The sequence below is a fragment of the Ptychodera flava genome, unplaced genomic scaffold (assembly GCF_041260155.1).
Source record: "Ptychodera flava strain L36383 unplaced genomic scaffold, AS_Pfla_20210202 Scaffold_33__1_contigs__length_2856901_pilon, whole genome shotgun sequence".
Classification (NCBI taxonomy): domain Eukaryota; kingdom Metazoa; phylum Hemichordata; class Enteropneusta; family Ptychoderidae; genus Ptychodera; species Ptychodera flava.
In genome coordinates, this window is record NW_027248355.1 from 2,070,531 (window position 1) to 2,084,219 (window position 13,689).

The following is a 13,689-nucleotide window of genomic DNA, read 5'->3' on the forward strand; positions in this document are numbered from 1 at the left end:
TAAGCTCAGAACCCCCGTAAATTATACATTTTCTGAAATCCTAGATATAGGAGAACGTTTTAATAACCACAGTGTAACAATTATTTACATAACTTTCACGTGACACGTAGTTTGCATAACCTTTTAAAATCGGTTTTCCCTGTGTTTTATTTCAATGTTTTAAAAAATCTGAATTTTGTGTGAGTGCAAGCTGTTAAACAGATCTTCCAAAGTGTGACTCATAATTTTAAACCTTCTAAACCAATTTTTATGCCAGAAAAAAACTTCCAGAGCGTTGAATTTAAACCTAGTTGATTTCTTTAAAATTGTGCTCCCAAAAACCTAGGCGACATATAAACAAATTGAGACAAATTCGTAAGAGCGTTGTGACAGCTTGCACTCATGAAAGTTTTAGTCAGATATTTTGGAGTATTAAGACAAAACATAGGAAAAATCGATTTTTGAAAGGTTATGCAAATTACCTTTCAAGTGATAGTTGTGTAATTGAAGGTGACACTGTGGTTATCAAAATTGAACCTATGTCAAGGTTTTCGGAAAATGTATTACTTTACGGGCGTTCTGAGCTTATTAACCACCAGAGAATTGTTAGATTAAAAAGTTCAATTTCTTTTCTTGGAACCTTAAATTACATGCATTAAATTGTTACTGTATTATGATTCAGAGTTACATTTACTTGCCTCATCCTTAGCATTGACATCTGCCCCATGTTTAATCAACACTTCAGCGACGTCTGCATGACCTCCTCCACTAGCCGCATGCAATGCTGTAGATTTTTGCTATAATTAAGAATAAACGATGTTAAGAAAGGCAATTCATCATTCACTTATAAATAATTTTGGTGTGGTAACGGGCATAAACTGTAAAAATATCGGAAATGACATATTACAGTAATAAAGGCATGTGCTTTCATGTGATGGAAATAAACAAAGCACACAGTTTGCATACTGATATCTTAAGTAACAAGTCAAATAATGATTAGAAATAGTAACATGAGTAATTGAGTATTTGACTCATAGTCGACAACAACGCTTACGAAGAATATTAAAACTGAGTTTTTGCATACCAATAACGACTTAAAACAATATCCAACTCGTCCCGGAGTACATCAAATGTAATCCATGATCAAACAATTGACGTTTATTACATACCGACGAATCTAATCTATCGGCCATGGTATATTATACTTGTGTATATCTGTAATATCAATTGGGATTCAAATGAATTGAAAACCGGATGTGAACTGAACATGCTCACCAGGTTTATAATAGGTTCATTACATAGTAGAACACTTCACAGAACAATCAGATATCTGTTTTTATCACTATATATAGCTGGTTTCATCACCTTTGGCACAATACGCTTGGAGTTAAATCACTAATTAAAAAATTCATTTAATATGAAATGGGCTCTTTAATAACTTGACACTGCTCAATTCTTCACTGGACAATTAGATATCTAGCAAATCAACATCTGTAGCACGTTTCAACACAGTTTTTGCTGTTATTTAGAAGTAATGTCATCAATTACAAAGTTCATTGAATATGCAAATAAACCCTTTATTAATTTTGCACTGCTCAGTGCTTCACGCGACAATTAGATATTTATTAGACTAATATCTGTAGCAGCTTTCACTCTATTTGGTGTAATATTTTAAGTGTTATATCACTAATTACAAAGTTCACTAAATATGCATATCAACCCTTTATTAACTTTACACTACGAAACGCTTTACAAAACAGTCAGATATCTGTCGGATCGGTACCTGCAGCAGATTTAATCGCATTTGGTGCTGTTAGTTTTGAGTTATATGACTAATTACAAATCTACATTAAATATGCAAATGAGCTATTTATTAACTTGACACTGCCCAATTCTTTTAAGTACAGTTAGATATCAATCAGATTAATATCTGTAGCAGGTATCATCAAATTGGTGTAGGAATTTCGGAGTTATATCACTAATTACAAATATTCATTAAATATGCAAATGAGCAGATAATTGACATGACACTCGCAGTATCATCAAAATGATCTGAGATTGTCATCTGTGAAAAGTTTCATGAAATCATGTGCATCATTTCTTGATATATGTCGACACTGTCATTACTGTCTCCATAGTAAACCATTGTATGAAAAAAGATAGTTCATAACTTCATTAATATGCAAGCCACACAAACCAAAATCTAATCAGTTCTTGCAATCAGCATACTGTAGCTGTTAATCAAATCTAACTTGAATTTTTCCAGGTGTTTATGAGTTGTCGTGTAAACAGACAGACAGACAGACACACATTTTTAATTCCCGTCATATCAACCTGTTCCTTTTCCTAACGTAGCGAAAACGGTTAACAATGTGTGGTCGTTACTTTAACTGGTGACAAACTTCAAGAAATATATGCAGCGACTTTCTTTGCTTTCGCTTCAGTGTTTTACCAAGGAATTGATGAAACCTTATTGCTTTGAGAGTAGTCATCCCCAGTTCAGTCCCGAAGAGACATCAAATTGGACCGTAATTGAAAACCAACACGCCGTAGAATTGAGGTTGCAATTGATGGCTTTGTTTACAACCGTCAACGTCATCCGATTTACAACTTCATCTATGTCCCCCTCCCTCTCTCTCTCTCCTCTCTCTCTCTCTCTCTCTCTCTCTCTCTCTTAGACATAATTTCTGTTTTCATTTATTTGGATTGTGTCAATTTTCACATATAATCTACATCTGCTTTGAAGATCTAATTCTTTTTTTTTTCTGCTAACTTTCATCAGAACGGTACACTTTGTACCACCTGAGGGCGTTGTCAAGTTGAAATATCACGCGAAAACGTCTACGAAACAGCGTTTCGTATGGGGTCGCGAAGCTTGATGCTAAGTGGGTTAATCATAGACAATTCTGACATTAATATCAGCTAATAATAGCTTTATTAGTGCAAATAATTTCCTACATATACGCTACATGACGATACGAACGGTACTAAGCTTTCTGCCCTCTATAACAGTTTAAAAATTGAATAGTTACTTTGTCTCAAAGAAATTAACATCGATTTTGAAGGTGATAAGCATGAAGCTGTGATTTAGCAGGTAAAGTTCGGCGTTGAATTGCAAACTGATTTATCACAATACTGATTTCGACCTGGGATTACATTATAGTAAACTGTATCAACTAGAACATACTCTACTGCATCGGTTGTTACCGACGTTACGTTGAGCACTTGGATACATAATCCATTTGATGGACGCTCTGTAATTTTATTCTCAAATCATTTGCGTTTAAACAATCAGTTCCAAAGTCCACTGAAATGTGACGATATTTTTGTATAATTAGGTCCTTGTGGACATTTTTTGAAAAAGGTGCACTTTACTACCGTATCTAATATTATTGATAGGTGACCTAGTGGCTGATATAGCGCGCTGTGTTATGTAGAGAATAACAAAGTGTGTGTTGATGAAGAAGGTGAAAATCTTTTATAGCTCATTGGCAAACATATCTTCAAAAATACACGATGAAAGATTTCATCACAATTTAAACATATCACATTAATATAATTTCCAACGACATATCAACAAAAGCTATCAGATGAGTAGTTTTTTGATAATCAAACTTTGTGACCAAAAATTGCAAAAATTGCAACCCCAAAAATGCAGATTTCATCATATTTTCAATACATCACGGTAAAATTACCCCTTAGAATCTGTATACCAAATATCAATGCTATTAGACGAGCAGTTTTTTAAGAAAAAATTGTTTTACCATAAATGGCAAAATATCAAAGTTATCAGGCGAGTAGTTTAAGAGAAATACATTTTTGACCAGAAATTGCAAAAATTGCCCGAAAATTACAAAATTGTAGATTTCACTGTAATTTGAATATATTACATTTTGCTCATCCCTATAAACCTGCATGCCAAATATCAACGCTGTCAGACAAGCCTGTTTTAGCGAAGCAAATTCTTTTGACCCAAAATGGCAAAAATTGACTTTAAAATAAAATTTTGCATATTTCTGCACAATTTGAACAAATATGAAGAAAATTATAATTGCGACCTAAGTATCAAATATCAAAGTTATATGACCTTTGATTTCGAAGAACTTTTTAAAGATTTTGAGCAAAAACGACAAATGTGTCTTAAATTAAAAATACAATTATGCAAATTTCACCAAGATTTGAACAAATTAAACTGAAGCCTCCCTAAGTGAAATGCATAATTATCAAATTTCAAAGAAATCGTACTTTCGGTTTCAGAGGAGAAGAACAGCAAAAAATGCCCGAAAATACAAATATGCAAACTTCACCACGATTTTAACAAATTTAAGTGAGGTCACCCAAAGTGAACTGCATATCAAATTTCAAAGTAATCGCACATTTGGTCTTAGAGGAAAAGGCAATTGTCGACAGACGACAGACGACAGATGGACGACGGACTGACGACAGGCGGACGATGACGACGATTATGGTTAATCAGCGTATTTGATAAGCTCTGCGTCGTTGACGGCAGAGCTACAAAAAAGCTTTCTGAAAAGTGATAACATTTACCACCGTATTTTCTTACATACCCCTTTGTCTATGGGAGGGAGTCTTGAAACGTAAAGAAACAACTAATACACCATACCTTACCAGTTACCTAGGTCTGGTCTAAGGCAACTACTTTGAAATGGGATTTTAATTTGAATACCCTCCATCTACGAACTTAGTTTTGCAATTCTACTGGCGCCTAGCCACATGTACACCCACCGGTATTACCAAAGTTGTTGAACCGGGGAAGGTGATTGGTAATTTGAACGAAACTTTTGGTTTGACAAAACGTTTGAATGGTGCGTTTTCCATTAAATTGATGAGCTTTTTTTGTTTATGTATACCCTATCGAGAAAATAGAGTTCCGGTAAAGATATCTTGATTCGTGTGAGGAATGATCAGATCATCCTTGGTTGCTATGACATTTTATGAGAATATCTTCACAAAGTCGACATACAGCATTGTATATTGATGTACAGAACTGTATCGATGAACATAAATTTATCTATATACTCAATGTATCTATGGTGTGTTTAAAACATTCAATAAAAATAATATTTTTCTGTAAAATTTAATATGAAGGTGTGAATGTGAGTACGGGTAAGTTCATCATCTCCCTTACTTACATCGCAAAAGCAACTTATTGAAAGAAAAAGTGAAAAAAAATTCGGTTTTATAAATTGTTAATTTAGGTATTTTATATGTAAGATATCGACCTAAACATATCAAAGGTATTTCTTGTATATATTGTTTAGATTCAACTGATATATTTGTTTTGTAAATACTAACACCATGAAACCTATGAGTACTTACCACAAAATACTTTCCTCTAACTTTGACATCTGAGCCATTATCAATCAAGGCCTGGACCTCCTTAACATCGCCTCGCTCTGCTGCATCAATGAGATCCTGTAATAGTAAACAGTTAGTATAAATCGTTCCGAAGCGGCATGTAAGAAGATATAGAAACATATCAATTGATTTACTTTTCAACATTGAATTCAGTGACATTCTCTGATGTATTTGTATATATTAATTAATTATTTCAGCACAGTGATTGGCATACAGAAATTGCATGATGCTGGAGACATGTTTCGTATCACAAGTACCATCATGAAAATTGTCCTAATATCAATTTCTTTCAAGACCCTATTGTAATTAAACAATTTCCTACCTATGGTCTTAGAATAGGTATAGGACACTATAGGAGGGTCTTGAAATGTAAAATAAGGTGGTACTTTGTCCATAACATCCTTGTTGTGTAGATATTGCTGATGTTAATCATGTCAATCCCTTTGTTAACAAACCTCAAGGGGAAAAACAATCTCTGCTGACTAGTACTGTTGATGCTTTCTGTCCGAACAGGTTTTAATAGGCGATATTTGCCTATATCCATAATAATGGCGATTAACCGGAAGAGTTGTTTTATGTTGCCTCGATGTTGAATGTGAAGTTGAAAACTCCTCTTGAGATTTTTGAGTAAGGTATTGCAAGGATTGCGAAGTACTTATCGCCGAGTTGTTTTAAGGAGCCTATTTATCGTTCGCGTTGCTGGTCATGGCTACAAACATTTGTCTGTGCCATGGCTGACACTGGTCGTAACTTACTACACTATCGCTTATCGATGTACTCTGTCGTGGGTTGAATGTGTTATCAACCCCATTCAATGTGTTACTTATTTGCCGTACTCTTCGTCGCTACATACGCTGACGTAAAATCTGGCAAGTATGGGTCAAGCTCGACTGGCGGAATACTCTCCAGGCTACAAGTTTCCGTGTTATTGTCCGACGCTAGTCATTGAAAACAGCAACTTCGCGGCACATTTTTTTAACTCTGTTTTTGTGACTGTGTTTCTTTTACAATCCAACGAGAGCGTAGACGTCTTCGGCGGAGACCACAGCAAATCTTGCAGATGTCGACGGCTTTATCGTAGATATTCGCCGGTACCGCTTCCATCGAAGTCACTTTTGCTCCGTCAGTGCTGAGATATCAGTTTCTCTTCAATTATACACTGAGTCCAAATATTCAAAATAAATACAGATCTGCCAATCGTAATGATTATTTCCTCCACAGATATACAATAATTCCGCTTCAATATTTATTGTTGTTCGGAAGCAGGCGACAGTATTTGCCGATAGAAAGTAGCACCGGATAATAACTAATTTTCATAATTTAGCGTGGAATAATTTCTTAGCAAAAGTTTCCTATGTAAACATTATTTAATATAGACTATAACGGACGACGCGCTGACCATTAACGATTATTTATGGGCAAGGGCGAGAGGAAAGCCCAAAATGAACGGGCGAGGCTTGCCGAGCCCGTTAAATTCTGGAGCCCGCGCCCATAAATAAATGTAAATGGTCAGGGCAGAGTCTGTTATTTCCATTATATCATCAACGAACTCCGAAAAACTGTCAAAATTTATGATAATTCCCCGTGCGAACGACAACGGGCCCAAGAACCTGCCAGTGAGTAGTGCGTGCACTTCACAAATTTTGCAAATCCGAAATTTTTTTGAAAAACAGCGTCTAAATTTGTCCGACAAATGTTCCATTTTATTTTGTGGTTGATAATGAATTTTGTACAAATCACAATTTTCGTTTTAGCTGTTAAGTTACAATGTTTACGATATTATTCATATTCACGGGCATGAAAACAAACCATTACTGTATATTTGTGCGCAGTCACATTGTTCAGCTCGACCAATCAAAACGCGATGGACAGGGCATGGTAACATAATGGCACGTAACCTGTTTTAAGGTTCCAAGACAAGAAATGTGACCTTTTTAATCTAACAATTCTCTAACGGTTAATAAACTCAGAACCCCCGTAAATTATACATTTTCTGAAAGCCTAGATATATGGGAACATTTTGGTAACCACAGTGTCACCATTGTTTACATAACTATCACGTGACAGGTAATGTGCATAACCTTTCAAAAATCGGTTTTCCCTATGTTTTGTCTCAATACTTCAAAATATCTGACTCAAACTTGCTGGAGTGCAAGCTGTCACAACGCTCTTTCAAAGTGTGTCTCAGTTTTTTTATATCTTGCTTAGTTTTTTTGGAGCACAATTTTAAAGAAATCAACTATGGTAAAATTCACTGCTCTGGAAGTTTTTCTGGCATAAAAACTGTTTAAGAAGGTTTAAAAAAATTCTGAGACACACTTTTGAAGATCTGTAGGATAGCTTGCACTCACATGAATTTCAGCTACATATCTCAAAGCATTGAAACAAAACATAGGGAAAACCGATTTTTGAAAGGTTATGCAAATTACCTGTCACGTGATAGTTATGTAAACAATGGTGACACTATGGTAACCAAAATGTTCCCCTATATCTAGGCTTTCCGAAAATATACAATTTACGGGGGTTTTGAGCTTATTAAACACTAGAGAATTGTTAGTTTAAAATGGTCAATTTCTTGTCTTGGAACCTTAAAATAATTTGGAGTTGGCAAAACACGCGAAATAGTTTGTTGAAAGTAAGTTATTAGTAAAACATTTAAAAGCAGTGATAATTTATGAGATCAAAAGCAAAATTACTTAGAAAAGTGTCACAGGATTTTAGAAAATGCAAAAAAATTAAGAAACTTTATGAACTCTGTATGTGAAAATACCAACATCAGTTTGCTACCAACAGATTAGTAATCTTTGATACATATGTAATAATGTTTGGCGATGAACAGAGAAGCTACACACAGGTTTCGAATCAAATCCTTGTCCTTCCTTGCCTTATTTTCTTAACATAAGTCAAGATGGCTAAACGGCACGATATAAGTAGCTCAACGTCAAATGGTATGTTTGTTTACAGAGAAAAGTAAATTAAACAATAACCCCGCCGCAGGAGGGTATACACGAGATTTTGGTACAATGCGCGACATATAGCACGAGCCGATAGGCGAGTGCTATATGGAGGGAATTGTACCAAATCGAGTGTATACCCGACTGCGAAGGGGTTTATTGCTATTATGTATATCAACTTGCGTGTATTTGTTGTCTTACTTGTGTATTTTCATCTCTCTAAGCGCCAAATGCAGAAAACGGACGTCTGAGAGATCGAACGTCGGAAATTCTGCGCCCGAAACCGAGCATTTTTATAAGTTGGGATTCCGTACAGGCACACACTTATCCTACGATAAATACGCAGTACGTCCATATCGACATTGCATTTTATTCGCGTGCAACACGAGCACTATACTTGTCAAAATACCTGCTGCACTCACACAGAAATGGGTCAAGAGTTCAAATCAAAAGAAAAAAGTAACAATTTTTTTTCGTAAAATTACATAAGAACAATAGTCTGTTTTTTGCATACTAAAAATAGATGTCTCATTCTGTACCGCATACCGTCGCGACATTCAGTGGTGGCACAGTGAAGTTACAGGATCTATTTTTGATGGATAATTTGAACGTTAATTGTACCAGAAAACAAGCAGTTTTGAAATAATCCAGACGTGCGATGACTGCAACTGTGATGAACAGTTCTGCAGATTCTGAGTGTGTTGCTCGATGCAGGGAGAGCTGGACGCTGACACTGCTCGTTGCATTTGATGTCAAATATCGTCGCAGTCGCCAGGAGTCATCCCATTGTTATTTTGAACTTCTTGGTCTACATCGTTAGGACATCCCGATCTGTTTTAGCCCAAACTTTGGTAATAATATCTGACATACCGTTACTGTGAGGAAGTGTCAATTTATTTGTGTATGAACGAATACTATCTTCAATTTAAAGAGCGGTAGGTCTACTGGGATATATCGCGTCTCGACTCCTGCAATATCAAGCAAAGTGCACGGTGCGCTGTCGCCCTAATATTTGTGTGCTATATACCCCAAACGTGCTCTTCAGAGATGTATTTCATCATCGATCCCAACTTATTTACACCAAGAGGTGAGTTACAGACCCACACTTTATCTGTGTATCAAAATTCGGTCTTCGGCCTTTGAAACAAAGTAGACTGTTTCGGTCTTCTCGAGGGTCTATGGTTTAGATAGGTACGTTCAAATGCACCGACCGGGCAGTTTTCGAAATGCTGGTTTAGGGGCCTGTTTTAGCACTGCTAGCAGTGCTAAAACAGTATTTTAGCATCGTTGGAATGAGCTCTCGTCCAATCAGAATGGCGCATGGTAGCATGATATAATATAATATTTCTTTTACTTCGTAAGAAGCCCTGTTCACGTAAACTGTGGTGAATACTGTCTCCTAGTCAAAGTCACGATTAAACGCTTGTGATAAGATGTTGGGTGGGCGTTATTATATATATCAAAGGAGAGAACACCATTCAAGTACTGATTGTGACCTGTTTATATACAGGATAGCGGCGATCGTTAATAAAACCTGTACCAGGCGATTGTCAGTGACAAAACACGTTCCCTAAAGCGTGAATAAGGTTTATTGTAATTACATTTTTTTACAAGAGCAACGTTGTGAATGTTCAGTCATAGATGGTGCAGCTGAGATTTCAATCTTGATAGACTCGATGCACAATTTTAAAAAACCAAATTTGCATTCTTGTCTGAAATACTTTTTGAAGAATTACGGGACTAAGCGATTGAACGATTTCACCACATGCGTAAAATCAACCAACCTTGCGATCCCATGTGCTTGGTTGAAGCCATGATAATGCCATAGACAATGTCGGGAGACCAGCAAATTTCGGTATTGGTGTGCACCTTCTCTACATCCTTCAGTCTGTCGAAAGTAATTAGGCGTTACTAAAGGGATCTTGTGACCACAGCCTAGTATATCTTGGGTAATTCATTTTAATTTATGTTCTGCTTGTTCGATATGCACATGCAATGATTCGCAAAACAATTGTTTACATCAATTTAATGTTTGCCTCACCGATATGCTGTACGTAATATAATATCATGATAGTTAGATTCAAGACATCAAGTTTTCAGTTTGTTTAACGATCCCAGCCATTGGCTGTGCATCTTTAATATTTCTTCTCTGATAGGCAGTACACATTATAATATGATTATCGAGTGCAATCCCACACATGACAAAATGTGTAAACACAAACAACTGAAAATGCGCACGTGCTTTAGTATATCTTGCATTCGGCTGTGAATTTAAACTTTTGCCACATGTTTACAACTTCACTGAAAGTGTTATGATCAACATCATGAACGATATTATTCAATTTTATGCCATATAGGCAATCCAACGCTAGCGACCTTAAAAAGTTCGACTCCGGAAGTAATTCCAAATGTCTGAATAAATGACAGCTGACCCTCAACAACTAACAAGAGTAAACATGTCGGTCTCGGTTTCGATCAAAACATACACATCTACCATTGAATAACGAGATACGAAAGAGCTACAAATATTTGTGCGCCTTCCACTGAAACCAGTAATAAAAAGGTCACCAAGCATGACCCTAGTCTGGCACATGCGTTCAAAGATCGGCGCCTTCACAAAACTGTCAAGTGTTTCTGCCTACTGAGCAGTTTTAACTAAACTCGTATAGCAGCCAGCTTCCCTACCACTCCATTTTCATAAAATTTAATGGACGAGATAATTACATTACGCCAATAGAACAAGCTACTTCATTCGCCATTTTCCAATGAGTTCCTTTCTAAATAAAGTTCTAAAACAATGCAAACGTAATTTCACAACGACACAAACAATACAACGATAGAAACACACTGACAGACCTCAATGCATCGTTTGTGTGACCATTTCGAAAAGTATACAAAGTAGAAGTTGAAAGTTTTTTCTGTGGGTTCACACGCTGCAGCAAACAGGATAGAACGCCGTTATGCGTTAAAATAACGATATACCTAGTACGCTGTTATGCAGTGGAACTCAGACATATGAAACTTGGGTCAAAGTTCACCATTTGGTCCTTTTTAAAGAAAGTACTATGCCCTTACAAGATTGTGGACATTCTGACCTGAAAGAGAAACCAAATCAGTCTGCCAACACGCTAACATCAATTGCATTCACGTTTGCTTAGCAAAATGCTGTTTTTTGAAAATAATTAAAAGCATACGTCGATGAATTCAGGCTTGACTTGAATTCAGTGTAAAAAGGAATAGGCGTTTTACGTAAATTTGCAAGGCTATAGTTGACTTGAGATCCTGACTTTACTTGAGATTTCTATGAAGATGTGTTGAAGCTAATATTGTGCATAGGTGTCTTTGACATGGGCACATTAATGACATGATCCAGAATGAATTTAAGGAAATAAAATGGCCACTCACCCTACATTTCCTTCTTCTGAACCGTTACACAAAGAGCGCATGCGTTGTTTTTTGCTTGTAAAATATAAACAAAGTCACGTGTATTGTGATTTCTACCTTGCCTTGCCCATCAACTGACTCTGGAAGCCTGGAAATGAAAGTTTGTTAGGCTTGGTCCAACAAATTATTCATTCTTTGGTATTTTTTTCGTCTTTAAAGCTCGCCGATATTGGATTTACAAGCCTTTGTTTACATGCAGACATCAGCTGCTCTGAAAAACCTTCTTACCTGAAATGCGCCAACGGTTATGTCGTAAATTTATTTTACAAAGCCAATTAGAAGTCTGACGGCTTACACCCGATAACCTATCAAGGAAATAACATGCGTAAATGTTTTGTGTTTGTTTGTTTGTTTGTTTGTTTGTTTGTTTGTTTTTTGTTTGTTGTTTGTTTACCAAAATTTGTTGTGTCAAGTTACCCCTTTAATGCAAATTGTAGTCGATGTTTTATGTTTAAGAACCATAACCAGAAACAAGACCCTCGACGAAAAAAGTTCAACCTTACACACATTTAGATTTAAAGTGTACATACACACTTCTCTAAAGTTTGAATAACGAATACCAGAATCCGCCATAGAAAATTCACATTCCACGGGACTCAAACGAAGGGGTGACCTAGCGTGACCCTAATGTGAGACATGTGTCAGTCTTATCGCCGTCTATTAGTTTAAAGTTTACTAATTTACGCAAATGTAATCACCTTGAGAACACTTGACCAATGGCTGAGAGGTCACAATAAGTTTGGTCAGCTGTTGTGATGCCCTGACATGCTATTCACCAACCTGGAGGTCACCTGAACCAAGGCGGCATTTAGGAAGATCGGGCTACAACTTCAAACGGCATATGTACCCTTGACTGAATATAGGAAATTCAAAATGGCATAGTTTATGCAGCTCTTACTTACAGAAATTGAGATATTAACCTCATACACATGTAAACTATATTGCTATTGAATTTCCAGAAGGTTATTAGGAACTTTGTCCATAATGAAAATAAGCGCACGCTACCTTATTCCTTACTCCGACGGAGTATGCAATCTTCTTCTGAAGTAGTATTGGGCGATTACTAAACCCAATAACTTCCCAAACGTAACCAAAGCTGGCTGGCTCTCGTTATACAAATGACCTGTGGTGCCGACCTTTTGAAATTGGCGCATCACAAAGTCCATCTCCGAGGCAATATATTTCCTGTATATGTGTTATCTTGTGATAACACATGGAAACTAAAGGCATAAAACATACCGCCTTTTTATGCAGAAATATGCAAAGCGATTCGGTGTATAATTAATGGTGGAGAAGTAAGCACAAGCGCTGGTTTACACTGTGTACTAGTCTGTTATTACTTCATATCAATCAAAGCGTTGAACATAGAGTAGATAGGAGCCAAATCTCTGTGACGGTAGGCCTGTAGCAATGTTTCAACCGATTGAAATTTTATTTACTAGTCACTTACAGGGCTTTGCAGGCTTCCTTCCCATTTCGATGTCTGGTATGCACACATTGTGTGCACAGAACGCATGTTTTTTATCTTACAAAGACAACAGGATGCCTTACAAGTAAGAAATTATGCCTTTCTTAAGCAGCAGACACATTTCAGATTACAGCTGGCGTGGCAAGAGAATAAAAAACAAGTGACCGCCAGAACATATTACAGTTATCTATTTTTACTAACAGAACACTGAACGAGAAATTCATTGAGTACAAATGTGAATAAAACTTAAAACATATTTCGCCACAGCTTAGAGAACAACTACAGTAACAAATGAACTTTTTATATGGTAAGATATCCCACTGATCGAAAGAAAGCTAAACACTGTTCCGGTGTAATTTCAGCGACTGCTTGAAGTATGGCATATTCCAAGTTTTCGCTTGCAAGTTGTCGATAGAATGGTTGTGTAAACACAGTCTTTAAACATCTGAATGCAAATTCAGCAGC

At 36.4% G+C, this 13,689-nt stretch overlaps 1 long non-coding RNA gene across 1 annotated transcript; it reads right to left on the bottom strand.

Annotated features, from left to right (window-relative positions):
• Nucleotides 1-691: 691 nt before the first annotated feature.
• Nucleotides 692-10,146, bottom strand: LOC139127617 (uncharacterized). Its single transcript, XR_011551064.1, has 3 exons — nucleotides 10,097-10,146; nucleotides 5,320-5,415; nucleotides 692-776 (listed from the first exon to the last, which is right to left on the bottom strand). It is a non-coding gene; the product is annotated as an uncharacterized lncRNA (long non-coding RNA).
• Nucleotides 10,147-13,689: the final 3,543 nt, after the last annotated feature.